This window comes from Parasteatoda tepidariorum, chromosome X1 (genome assembly GCF_043381705.1).
Source record: "Parasteatoda tepidariorum isolate YZ-2023 chromosome X1, CAS_Ptep_4.0, whole genome shotgun sequence".
Lineage (NCBI taxonomy): Eukaryota > Metazoa > Arthropoda > Arachnida > Araneae > Theridiidae > Parasteatoda > Parasteatoda tepidariorum.
This window is the reverse complement of record NC_092214.1, coordinates 80,501,658-80,513,154: the sequence shown is the minus strand read 5'-3', so window position 1 is coordinate 80,513,154 and position 11,497 is coordinate 80,501,658. Positions and strand designations below refer to the sequence as shown.

General features: G+C 28.1%; 1 protein-coding gene across 2 annotated transcripts in view; it reads left to right on the top strand.

The window, feature by feature from the left end:
• The first annotated feature begins 406 nt into the window (after window positions 1–406).
• Window positions 407–11,497, top strand: part of LOC107446622 (transient receptor potential-gamma protein-like) — a 324,911-nt gene continuing 313,820 nt past the window's right edge. Inside the window, exon 1 of one of the 2 annotated variants that reach the window (XM_016061317.3) lies at window positions 407–796. The gene's annotated coding sequence lies outside the window, so the exon portion shown is untranslated. The remainder of the gene's footprint in view (window positions 797–11,497) is intronic. The other variant, XM_071187238.1, reaches the window with a different exon arrangement.

Here is an 11,497-nt window from a genome sequence, read left to right as displayed (position 1 = left end):
AACAACCTTTCCTTCTCGAAAGAAGAAAAATGTTTTGACATTAAATATCACATTTACCAAACAATCGTTATAAATGTTTGCTAATCAGCGTTATAAAAATAAGAAAAATAAAATCAAATTAAATATTAAAAAAGTCAAATTAAATGGCAAATAAGTGACTTCATTTGTGGAACCATTTAGATATTTTATTTCCTTCATTGTAAAATCATTCTATTAGGTACAATTTTGACAAAATAAGATCTAAAAACAACTTCACATTGGTCATTAAATTATTCTCGCAAAAATGCTCCTCAATGAATATATTTAGAATGTTACGAATGCCGGAAAAAAAAACTTTCCACTGCTCCTTTCACTTTCCAAGACATGTTGAATAATTGAATATCATCGGTGGAAGGCGGTAGATGGCAGGAGTATCGAACAGTGGTGCTTTGAGGAGAAAGCCTGGCAAATTTGCTGCAGGGGAATATCAGAACCTAGCTGCGCTGGCCGCATCTATGGTGTTTCTTATTCGAAAACGGAATTCATGGCAACTTTTCTATTAAAACAACGCATTAAAGCACAAGATCGAAGAAAGGGTGCACTTTATAGAGTTAAAAGATAGTCTATGCAAGGATAAATATTGAATTTGCTACTTCCAATTTACAGGCTTTAAAAATGACAAAAGTGACTTGCAAAAAAAAGTGTTAGTTGATATAGATTTTTTGTTGTTGTTTCTTTTACCCTGCAAAGCAGGCGCGAATATTTTTGGCGCACGCTTCGAGGCGGCAAAATTACTATTATTCAAACGACATGCAAGGTAAGTTTATTTAAATTTTTTAACTATGTAAAATCTTTATTAATTGATGATAGTTTGGACTAAAATGTAATGTTTATATAATTGCCGTTTTCAACTTTACCCTTTCCAGCGCAAGCCTGTTGTAAATGAAACTCATATTAAATCCATTTTTCTTAAAAATCAACTCTTTGTTTTTCAGTTAGAATATACTAGAAATTAATAAATTTTATGTTTTATTTACGAACCTTTGAGAGCTTTTAAATTATATTGTGAAAGTTTATAAAATTGAAATAATACTACTAATTAATGCTTGAGAACTTTAACTTAAAATTATAATATGAAGGGAATATTTTGCATAAATAATTTTCTTAAACTTATTCATTTAGTTTTTTATTATGAGGTGATGGTAAGAGAAGAAGACAAATTACATATGATCATTAATGAATAGTTGACATCACATTGAGGAAATTAACTGATTCGAAATGACATGAAAAATGAAAGTTTTAATATGCTACATTTTTGATTGAAAAAAGAAAAAAAAATAGATTGGTTTCCAAAGGGAACGCCCTCTTGGAAAATCATTTGGAAATATACTATATAAAAAATAGTTCATAAATTATATTTCAACCTTTCGGCAAGCACAAAACCTCATCAGGAACTAAATTTTTTTTAAATAGATTTTTGAAATTAAGATTTGAAAGACTAGAAAAATTAGAGATTACAATCATTCGCAAAATTTTATATCACATATTTCGCTATACTGTATGAGGTAGTACATTGTGCAAATTCTGGTAAAAAGTTCCAGCACTTAGGGTGCCAGTACATTTTACCATAAAATCCCTTTTCACAGTAAGATTTTAAGGCTTTTTTAGATAAGATTTTTTTACAAGAATATTTAAGATAAAATCCCTGAATCACTGTAATTAAAAATATCACTCTAAAAGTAATGATATAGAATTACCGTAAAAATAGATTTTACAGTTAAGATGGATTTTACGGTAAATGTATTTCATGGATGCTGAACTTGAGGTTGCAATGCTTTTTACCGTAATTTCATCCGGAATTTTCTACAGCGTAGTAGATAAGACGAATGAAGGAATAGCATGAGGTATAGAGTGCGATAAAAAAATACCATATGAAATAAGTACCATATGAAAAAGAACTCCTTAATTATATTAAAAATTTTAAGCTTACAGTAACACAAAATATCCCCTAAAACAAATATTTTATTTTTAAATTAAATTCTGATATTAAGATTTGAGGAACTTTAAAATCAAAGATGAGATTCACAAATCACAAAATATTGTATCACATTTTTCGGTACACCATATGAGGTAGAATATAATAAATGTACATATAGCATGATGTACAGACTAATAATATACAGAATATACTGAACAACTTTTGATTTAATGGTCAGATTTTCACATATTAGGATTCATGGTTCAAGAACTTACTTTAAGTATAACAATTTGCGCAGACGATATTTTAAGTTACGAAACGAAAACGTACTTTCTCTGAATAAACATAATTATTCTTCTACGGATTTCATTTCTTAAGCCTTGAAATATTCATGATTTGTGAACTATAGTAACAATTGCTAAGTTAGGAGAGCGGTTGTTACCTTCAGTGTTAACTTCCCTTTTTGCTTATTTAGCCAAATCTCTGCAACTATTTTCATATATTAGGATTCATGGTTCAAGAACTTACTTTAAGTATAACAATTTGTGCAGACGATATTTTAAGTTACGAAACGAAAACGTACTTTCTCAGAATAAACATAATTATTCTTCTACGAATTTCATTTCTTAAGCCTTGAAATATTCATGATTTGTGAACTACAGTAACAATTGCTAAGTTAGGAGAGCGGTTGTTACCTTAAGTGTTAATTTCCCTTTTTGCTTATTTAGCCAAATCTCTATTTAAGCTCATAAAAAAGTTTTTTACTATCATAATAAAGTAAACTTTCAGAACTGTTTTATGTTTTCAATTTATAAATGGTAGTAATTATTTTTAAAATTATCGCGTGTATAAATTTTTACTTTATTTTAGACAATTACAACAACATTATATTATTTAGACAATTTAAGTAAGAGAATACAAAATATGAGTAATATATAATATGAGCAAAATATTTTTTAAAATTTCTTTACTTTCAAACTATTTGGCCAAATTCTCTCAAATTTTGTTTTTCATAATTTAAAATTAAGTAAAAATTTATAAATTTATAAAAATTTTTTACTACTCAAATAATATAAAAATTAGTCATCAGTAAAAAAAACATATTTTGCATAAAATTATATTTATTTAAACATGACTTATAATTGTTTGCAAAACATTTGTTCAATAGCTCAAACAGATCCCAATACATTCTAAAATAAGAGAAAAAGAAAAGAAGAAAGAAAAAGAAATTAATATTAAAGGGTTCAATTTTCGACTTCTCCTCTGACTGAATAATTGTGGTCAGATTTTACAGTTTGTGGCTACCCCCAACTTTCGAGGGTTGGAAGACTATAAAAAGTGAAAACCAGATAATTTGATCAAAAATTTCTATGCTTTTTAGAATCCTGAGAAAAATACATATATTAGAAGTCAAAAACTAATATTCAAGAGTGAAAAGTATATAAAATGTAAGCAAAGTTTGACCATTCATTATGGAGATGAAAATAAAATCAGTAACACCAGGGGTGAAATGAAAATGAAAATAAATAAAAAACATCAGTTTATTTGCAGAACAAAAATATAAGGTGCACCAACTAATTTCTTTTTTTATCTCTGAAGCAAACTTAACATCGATAATGATTCGGCAGATTTCTCACTTAATTATTAATTTAAGAACCCTAATGTGCTTATTTCATTGATTTTCTTTCTGACATGAATATGCAGCATGAATATGCACAATATGCATGCATTTAATAAGCAACGGAATCAGGTCTTTGATATGTTAGACAATATATAATTCCTGAAGATCTTCGCTCAAGAAATAACCATGTTTAATAAATAAGTTTTTAATGTGAGAAACTTATTATACAAGAGTGAAATATAGCACTTTGTTCATTAAATGCAAAATTATTGAAAAAGAAATCTTCTCAAGAATAGTTTGTTCCTCGAATTTTTGTTAAAAAATATCTATTGGTCAATACGAAAAATATCCTTTTCATTTCTCAAAAAAGCTAATTTTCCACACATTTTTTTAAGAGTTCTAACTTCTTTTCAAAAATGTAACATTTCAATAATTATCTGAGAAAATGTCAATTGATTAGTATTTAAACAAAATCGAAAACATTCGAAACTTTGGATCAAATTAAGAAAACAATTATTTCAAGTATTAATTCCTACCATGCAAAATTATAAATTAACAAAAGGGCCCTGAGTTCTGCCTTCAGAAAATCGTAGATAACAGAGGATCATGAAATTGGACATATGGGTTTTAGCTTTATCAGCTATCTAATTAAAAATCATAAAATTTGCCTCTTTAATACTAATTATTATTTAGTGAATTGAAAATAAAACTATTATGGATTTGAAAATGTATTTATGAATCTGATCTAAGAAAGATTGCATTAGATATTCTTAAAGTTATGAGCAATTTAGTAATTTAATTCTTGATTAAAACTGTAGCTAGTCATGATAAATGAATAAATCTTGAAAAACTCACAAGCCAAATTAGATGAGAGCATGTTTAATAATATGTTATTCGTTAATGTAATCAGTTTATTTAAAATTAATTTACATTTTACTTAATTTTATTAATTTTATTAAGAATTATCTACGTTGGGTATACACTACTTGTTCCTAAAATAATAAACGGTGAAAAACAAATTGGTCAAATAAGCATTATTTAGAGCTTACAGAACTTATATCATAGGCTTCTCAAAAATAAGATTTGCTATATGATGTCATTATTTCCTTATGTTAAAGGTCAGTTGAAGAAGCATAATATAAATCTAAGCTTCAGGCTTTGAAAACAATTTAGTTTGTAGTTTCAAGCACAAGAAACATTTTAAAATAAATTTATAATTTTATCTAGTTACTGGAATTTTAACATAAATTATTGCAAAATGCTTCAGTAAATACACGGAGAAAGAAATTCTGATAAAATTAATGTGCTATATGGTAATAACATTTTCGGTAAAAGAAAACAATCATAATTCTGGTTCTAAAACCAAAATATATGGTATTTAAAAACTATTCATTTAGTAATTTTTCCGCTGATATGGTACCGGTTTACCGGAAATTCTGTTTTTCAAAGCTATAAGTTCTTACTACCAAACCTTTTGTAAAAAATACAAACCTGTAAAGTAAATTTCACCGAATGGTTTTATACCAGGCTCTAAGAAATCGTACTAAAATACAAATTTTGCCACGCTTACTAAATTTTATGACACATTATAAAATTACATGATATTGTGTATATTAAAAATTGTTTTTTCTAACCAAAAGGCCAATGTCGGACATTTATGCTGTAACCCCAAAACTTTTTTTTAAAATTAGTATCTGGATATTTAAAAATGAAAATAAGATAATAAAGTGCTAATTGAACAATTTCTTAATAATATTTTTAATAAGTGGCAGCATTTGTTAATTTATATTTTAGCGACGGAATGACTTTAATTAGTCAAAGTAATCTAGTATTTTGATGCAAGTACAAATGTTTGGATTAAAACAATGCTATTATTGTAGCAGATAATAAATTAAGTTACGAAAGTAAAGCTAGGAGAGATTATGTGCAAGTAAGATCGAGGAAAAGAGTTATCTGGTGTTCGTACTGCAGTATGTTTTTGAATTAGCAAGTTGAGTGCATCAACGATTGAACATCGCTATTTTGTTCCATTTGAAGAAAATGCATGGATTCTTCCTTTTCTATGGACCTTGGTTAATAGTGTATACACTAATGGTTCTTCAGTAGAATCGGTCATGCTTAAACAGTCGTGCAATTTCTTAATAGGAGAATTGAGTTTTTAAAAGAGTTTCTATGATAGGAGAGATTCTTAATTTTTTGTTATTATTAGAATTCGTTCATTTCTCTGATTCTTTTCCTACTAAGTTAAAATATTCTCTTGTAATATTATAATGATTGTTTATTAAAATCTTACAACATTTAAATACCATTATCTAATAATTGGGAACATTAATAATAATTTTACCATGAGTGCAATTCCTTGTAAAGCGTAAGGACATATTACGCGATAGAACTTTCCTGATTTCATTGCCGATTAAAGTGAAAGTAAAACAACAAAATAATAATGAAAAAGCATAAAAAACAAATCTACATTATTAGTGGTTAGTTTAAGAAAGAAGTGATATTAACTATTCTTTTTTTAACTTTATTTTGTTGAACTATGCGAAAACATTTCTATGTTAAATGTTTTAATGACAAAATACCATTTTCTAATATATAAAATAGCGAGTACACAAAATCGCATAACGATTGCATCCTTGATTATTTGTACCACAAATTTATTGTTCAAGATAGTTTGATTTCCTAATGACCACAAAAATGAATAGCGAAAATTATCTCAAACAATGAGATAATTCGCATAAAGAGTGAATAAAACATAAGTATCGGTAGGAATCAAAATTAGCTAGTAAACATAATTGTTTGAATCTTTTGAGATTCGTCTTAATTCCTCTCTTTTTGTACACTCCTTATTTTCTGAAATCTTCAAATTGATAGAATGGAGTTAACATGTCTTATATACTAGTTTAATAGTAGTAGCCGTAGCGTAATCGGCGCCAATGCGATTCAGTTTCCTACTTTTGAAAATAAAAGAAACGTTTCTCGGGAACATAATATTAAATGAAGTACTCTGAGATTTGTGGAAGCATTTTTGTCCAGTTTATGAACATTTTTCCAGCGAATATTCTAAAACGAGATCGTTTGCTTCATTCTAATATTATTATTTGTGAAATGAAAATATACATTTTCAGTAAATAAATATCTTCATTAGAATGACCAGAATAATATTTTACCAAAAATAATTAACATAAAAACTAAAAAATTAGGATTTTACTAAAAAAAGTTTCTTTAAGAACTATTTTTTCGAAAATATTTGCTGAATGCAGGTAAACTAATAAAAAATTATAAAACCTGATACTATTTCCTTTAAATTATACAAGAAAAAGAACCATAAACTATTGATTGACACTAGTTTTTATTTACAATGATCAAAACTTCTCAAATTCAAAACTTTGCAAAGATGAAAGAAAAATTTACTTTTGTTTTGCAATCAAGGTTTTGATATAACTGTATTTAAGAGTGATCTACGTATTTTTCGATTAATTTCTTTATTATAACTAAAAGTAGCCGACCAGTTGGCCCAGTGGTTAGCGTGCCTTGCTGTGGAGCTGATGGTTGCTGGTTCGAATCCCGCACAGGACATGGATGTTTCTTTCTCTCTATGTTCTATGTCCTTTCTCCCTTGTGTGATTGTGTGCTAACGTGACCCGCCCTATAAACGGGATTGTGATTGTGTGACGTGGGCGACGCTGCTTCACCGCCGTGACTTTGGCACAGGTGCTCACTGGGAACGAGAAGAGAGTAGCAGTTCTGGCACTCCTGGCCAATGGGACAATACATCCCAAGTGACCGCCATTAAAAAAAATAAATTAAAAGTGATTATGAGAATTTTAAAATTTATGTCAAAAGATTTTGAATGATGTTCTAATGTTGTTTTTAATGTAGTTTTTTTTTTTGCACAAATGATAATATTCTAGGTTAAAATTTCAAGCAATTTAGTTTTACAATAATTTTTCTAAACTAAGACCAATAGAAAAGTATCAAAATGCCCTTAAAAAGGGGTGAGGAAAATAGTGACATAAAATTGCGAAAATAAAATTTATTTTTGCAATTTCATGTGTGCAATTAAATGTATTTTTTTTTGTTGTTGAAGAAATACGTTTATTATATCAAAAGTTATTCAGTCTGATTTCCTTTTTCTTTGTTTTCTTTTGCTATACTTTCATATTTTAACTGTTAATATGCTATTTTTGTCTTATTCAGATATTGTCATTCAAAGTGAGCAATAGGAACTTTGGCATGAAAATATTACTAATCTTTTTCTTTCTTAAAATGTGATCAAAATATACGATCATTTTAGGTTGCTTAGGTCATTCTGAAATTTAAGATATTTGTCAATTTAAGAGCAGTTACGTTAAAGAATAGTTAATTGCTGTTAAATTTCGGTCAACAGTTACATTCCAATTTCACAGGTATGAACATTTTCTAAAATATAGAGTTTGCTTACGTTACTTAGTGATGGTATTATAAAAAGAAAATAAATTTATCTACACAACTCAAAACAAACGTCAAAATTATTCGTTTTTTGTTTTCGAAAGTTTAGATATAAAGAAAAAGTGAAAACGGAATCGATATCAATTTTCCAATCTATGAGATTACAATAGTTGAAGCGAGGATTAAAACTCTCTCCAAAGAAAAGAAGTAAAATATTTTTTTTAGAAAAAGAATATGCTTGTGTCCTGTTATGTATTTTATAAATAACAATATTATGGATCAAAATAAGTACCGTCATTCGGGGCTACTTTGTGCAGGATTTCGCAGTTTTTGAACTTTGACATGTAAAAAAACTATGTTAATTCAAACTTTAGTAAAATTTATCGATATTATATTCATAACTGGACTCAGACGAGTGAATTTGATCAATATTGGCATTATTTGTATGTAATATTTACGAATAATAAGTCAAAACATACCTTGCACAAAGTAGCCCCCAAATGGGGCTACTTTGTGCAGCGATAGGAATTCAGTTTAATAATCATGTTTTTAGTAAAATATTGATATAAAATTGTTAAAAAAGTTAATTGTTGACATTTTTAAAGACAAAAACATCAAGATATGTAAAGATATTAGTTTGAAAATAATTTTCAGCGTTAAAAAACCATTTTTTTTGAAGAATTTTTTCTTAAAAAGAATGTTTATTTCAAAACATTTGAGTTTAAACAAAAGGAAACCATATACATTTTTGAACATTGAAATGGATGAAATTTCAAAAATAATAATTATTACATATTCATTAACATTTATAATATTGATAAATTTGAACATAACATGCTTGAATGAACATGACAGAACTTGCTCTTCAGTTTCTGTCAAAATCACCTGATGTCCTATAAAATATATTTTTATGTGTTAAATCGTTTGATTAATTCATTAGAAAAATCTTTGTAGAAGAAAAATAATAGTTTACCAGGAAGTTTCACGTGTTTCTTGTGAATTTTATTAGAGATAGTATTTCTGTGGATTTTGTACTTCCGAGAAGCTTCTGCAATCGACATACCACCAGCAACTGCTTGCAAACATTGTTGCAGCTTTTCTAAAGTGTAATCACGGTAGTTTCTCGTTCCAGGTATTTTTTTATAACGTCTGACCATTTTTCTGTCGAAAAAAAAAACGAATGAAACTTTGCACAAAGTAGCCCCAAAGTGCATTTTTTTTCATTTTCCGTTTATTTGTTATTAATTTTCAAATTTTTTTAACGCTAACATGATATAATTGTTTATTAATATATAAATAAAAAATTTTGCACTTACGACAATTGTTTTATCAACGTCTTTGCATTTCACAGCTAAAGTTTCCACGCACACTTTTCGACATTCGACGTCCTCGGAAAGTTGTTGACATTGGATGAACGAAACACACTCTGAGATTGTTTTAAAATTCGAAAAATGTTTCTAGTAATAGAAGAGACTTCTACCTTCAAATTCCACACATTTTTAACGTGAAATAAACATAATACTGAATAGCAGCACTTGAAAAATGCCAAATTCGAATTTGCACAAAGTAGCCCCCGCTGCACAAAGTAGCCCCGAATGACGGTAATTCTGTTATTAAATCATAAATCCGGCGAAGGATATTTGGTTAGACAATTAAAAAAGAATGTGTTAAAAAATTAAACATAACTAATTAACTTGTTTCAGAGAGTTGAAAGTTTCTAATAAATAATGTAAATCAAGTTTAGATAATAAAAAAAATTAACAATATTTTTCTTACTTCAAGTCGAAATCAATTCATTCTTTAAAAGGGCTCTCTTACTAGAGGTGTCCTTTCAGGCCCCTTCTCTCCTATTTTGCCAGGGGGTAACCGAAAGAGCACTCTTATTGAACCGGGTAAACTAAGTGGGGAAAGTACTCCGAAAGGGTACTTTTACTGATCCGGGTCACTCTTATAGAACTGGAGGACACTTACTGAGCTGGGGCACTCTACTCTTACTGGCGAAAGCACTCTAAAAGGGTACTCTAATTGAAGTGCCATTTCTCCTATTTTGGCAGAAGGGTAACAAAAGTCAGTTTTGTGGAAAATTTTCTGGAGGTTTTTGTTACCCGTACAAGAAACAACAATGGGCTTAAAAATATGGAACAAAATCAAAATAGGAATCTAATCATAGAAATAAACCAACGCTGAAAAGACTATTTGAAATTATATATAAAAAAGTTTCTAACGAGTACAGGAATTTGTGCAAGTTAGGCGATTAAGGTTAAGAAATCTATAAAATCATGATGAAATTATTTTAAATATCTTAAGTAAAGGTTTATCTTTTTACCTTTAAAAACACTCAATATTTACATATGTGAACCTAAACTTCAATAAAACGCGAAATTCGTAGCATGAAAAATAATAATCAAACTCAAAACAGTGTTTCTAATTTCTGCATCTGAAATGTACCCAGCAAAAATGATCTAAGTTACCCCGGTGGCCTGAGTAACCCCGGATAACGGTATCAAGGCATTTAAAAGACACGTAATTAGCGATCGACGCGAATTTTATTGATTTCTCTATTTCATCAAAAGACATTTTCTGTTATATATTTGACAGATATTTTTTAAACTATGAATATTTCCAATTGATTAACTTTATAAATGTTTCTATAAAAAGAATGTTTAAAGTTATTTCCTATATGCGTCTGAATGTTGGGAGATTCTTGAAAAGTAAAATCGATTTTAGTCATGAATAACCTTTAAAATGAGTCTGGAAAAACAAAACATTACATGATATTATATTTATGAAGCAAAAACATGCATAGTGTTATCCGTTATGATATACTGTTCTCCGTTATATTATTCATTATCGCAAATACTTTCTGCATTGCTGAAAGAAATTTTCCAAAATCAAAATATTTCGTTGAATTAGTAAGATCTTAAAATGTAGTGATTTTATTGTAGATTCAAAAATAGATTTCTCTAAATTTAAATAGTTTATTGTTCAAGTAACACTTCCTTTAAATTAATTAACGGTATAGGTAAAATATAATGATTTGAAAAAAATAAAATCTTTAGTTAACTGATCGATCTAAGTATAATTGCTTTCAGAATAAATTTTTAGATTTTTTACACAGTTATTGATAAACTGAGAAAATAAAGTATGGTCAAAACTACCAGAATATGGTAAAATTTACTGTGTTTCTGACTTTATGGGAGCACCAAAAAACTTGGTAACTTTTACAGAAGCGGAGGTAAAATTAACAATAAAATATGGTTTTATAATATGTGATAAAATTTGGTAAGTATGGTGAACTTTGGTAATTTTGTCATGATATCTCAGCAGGCCATAAAAACCATTTATTCAGTTAAATTTACTTTTCAGTACTGTATTTTTCACTAAATATGTTGTAATGAAAACCAGAATTTCCAGTACACCGTTACCATATGAACGGAAAAATTACCAAATGAATGGTTTAAATATCGTACATTTTGATTTCATTAACC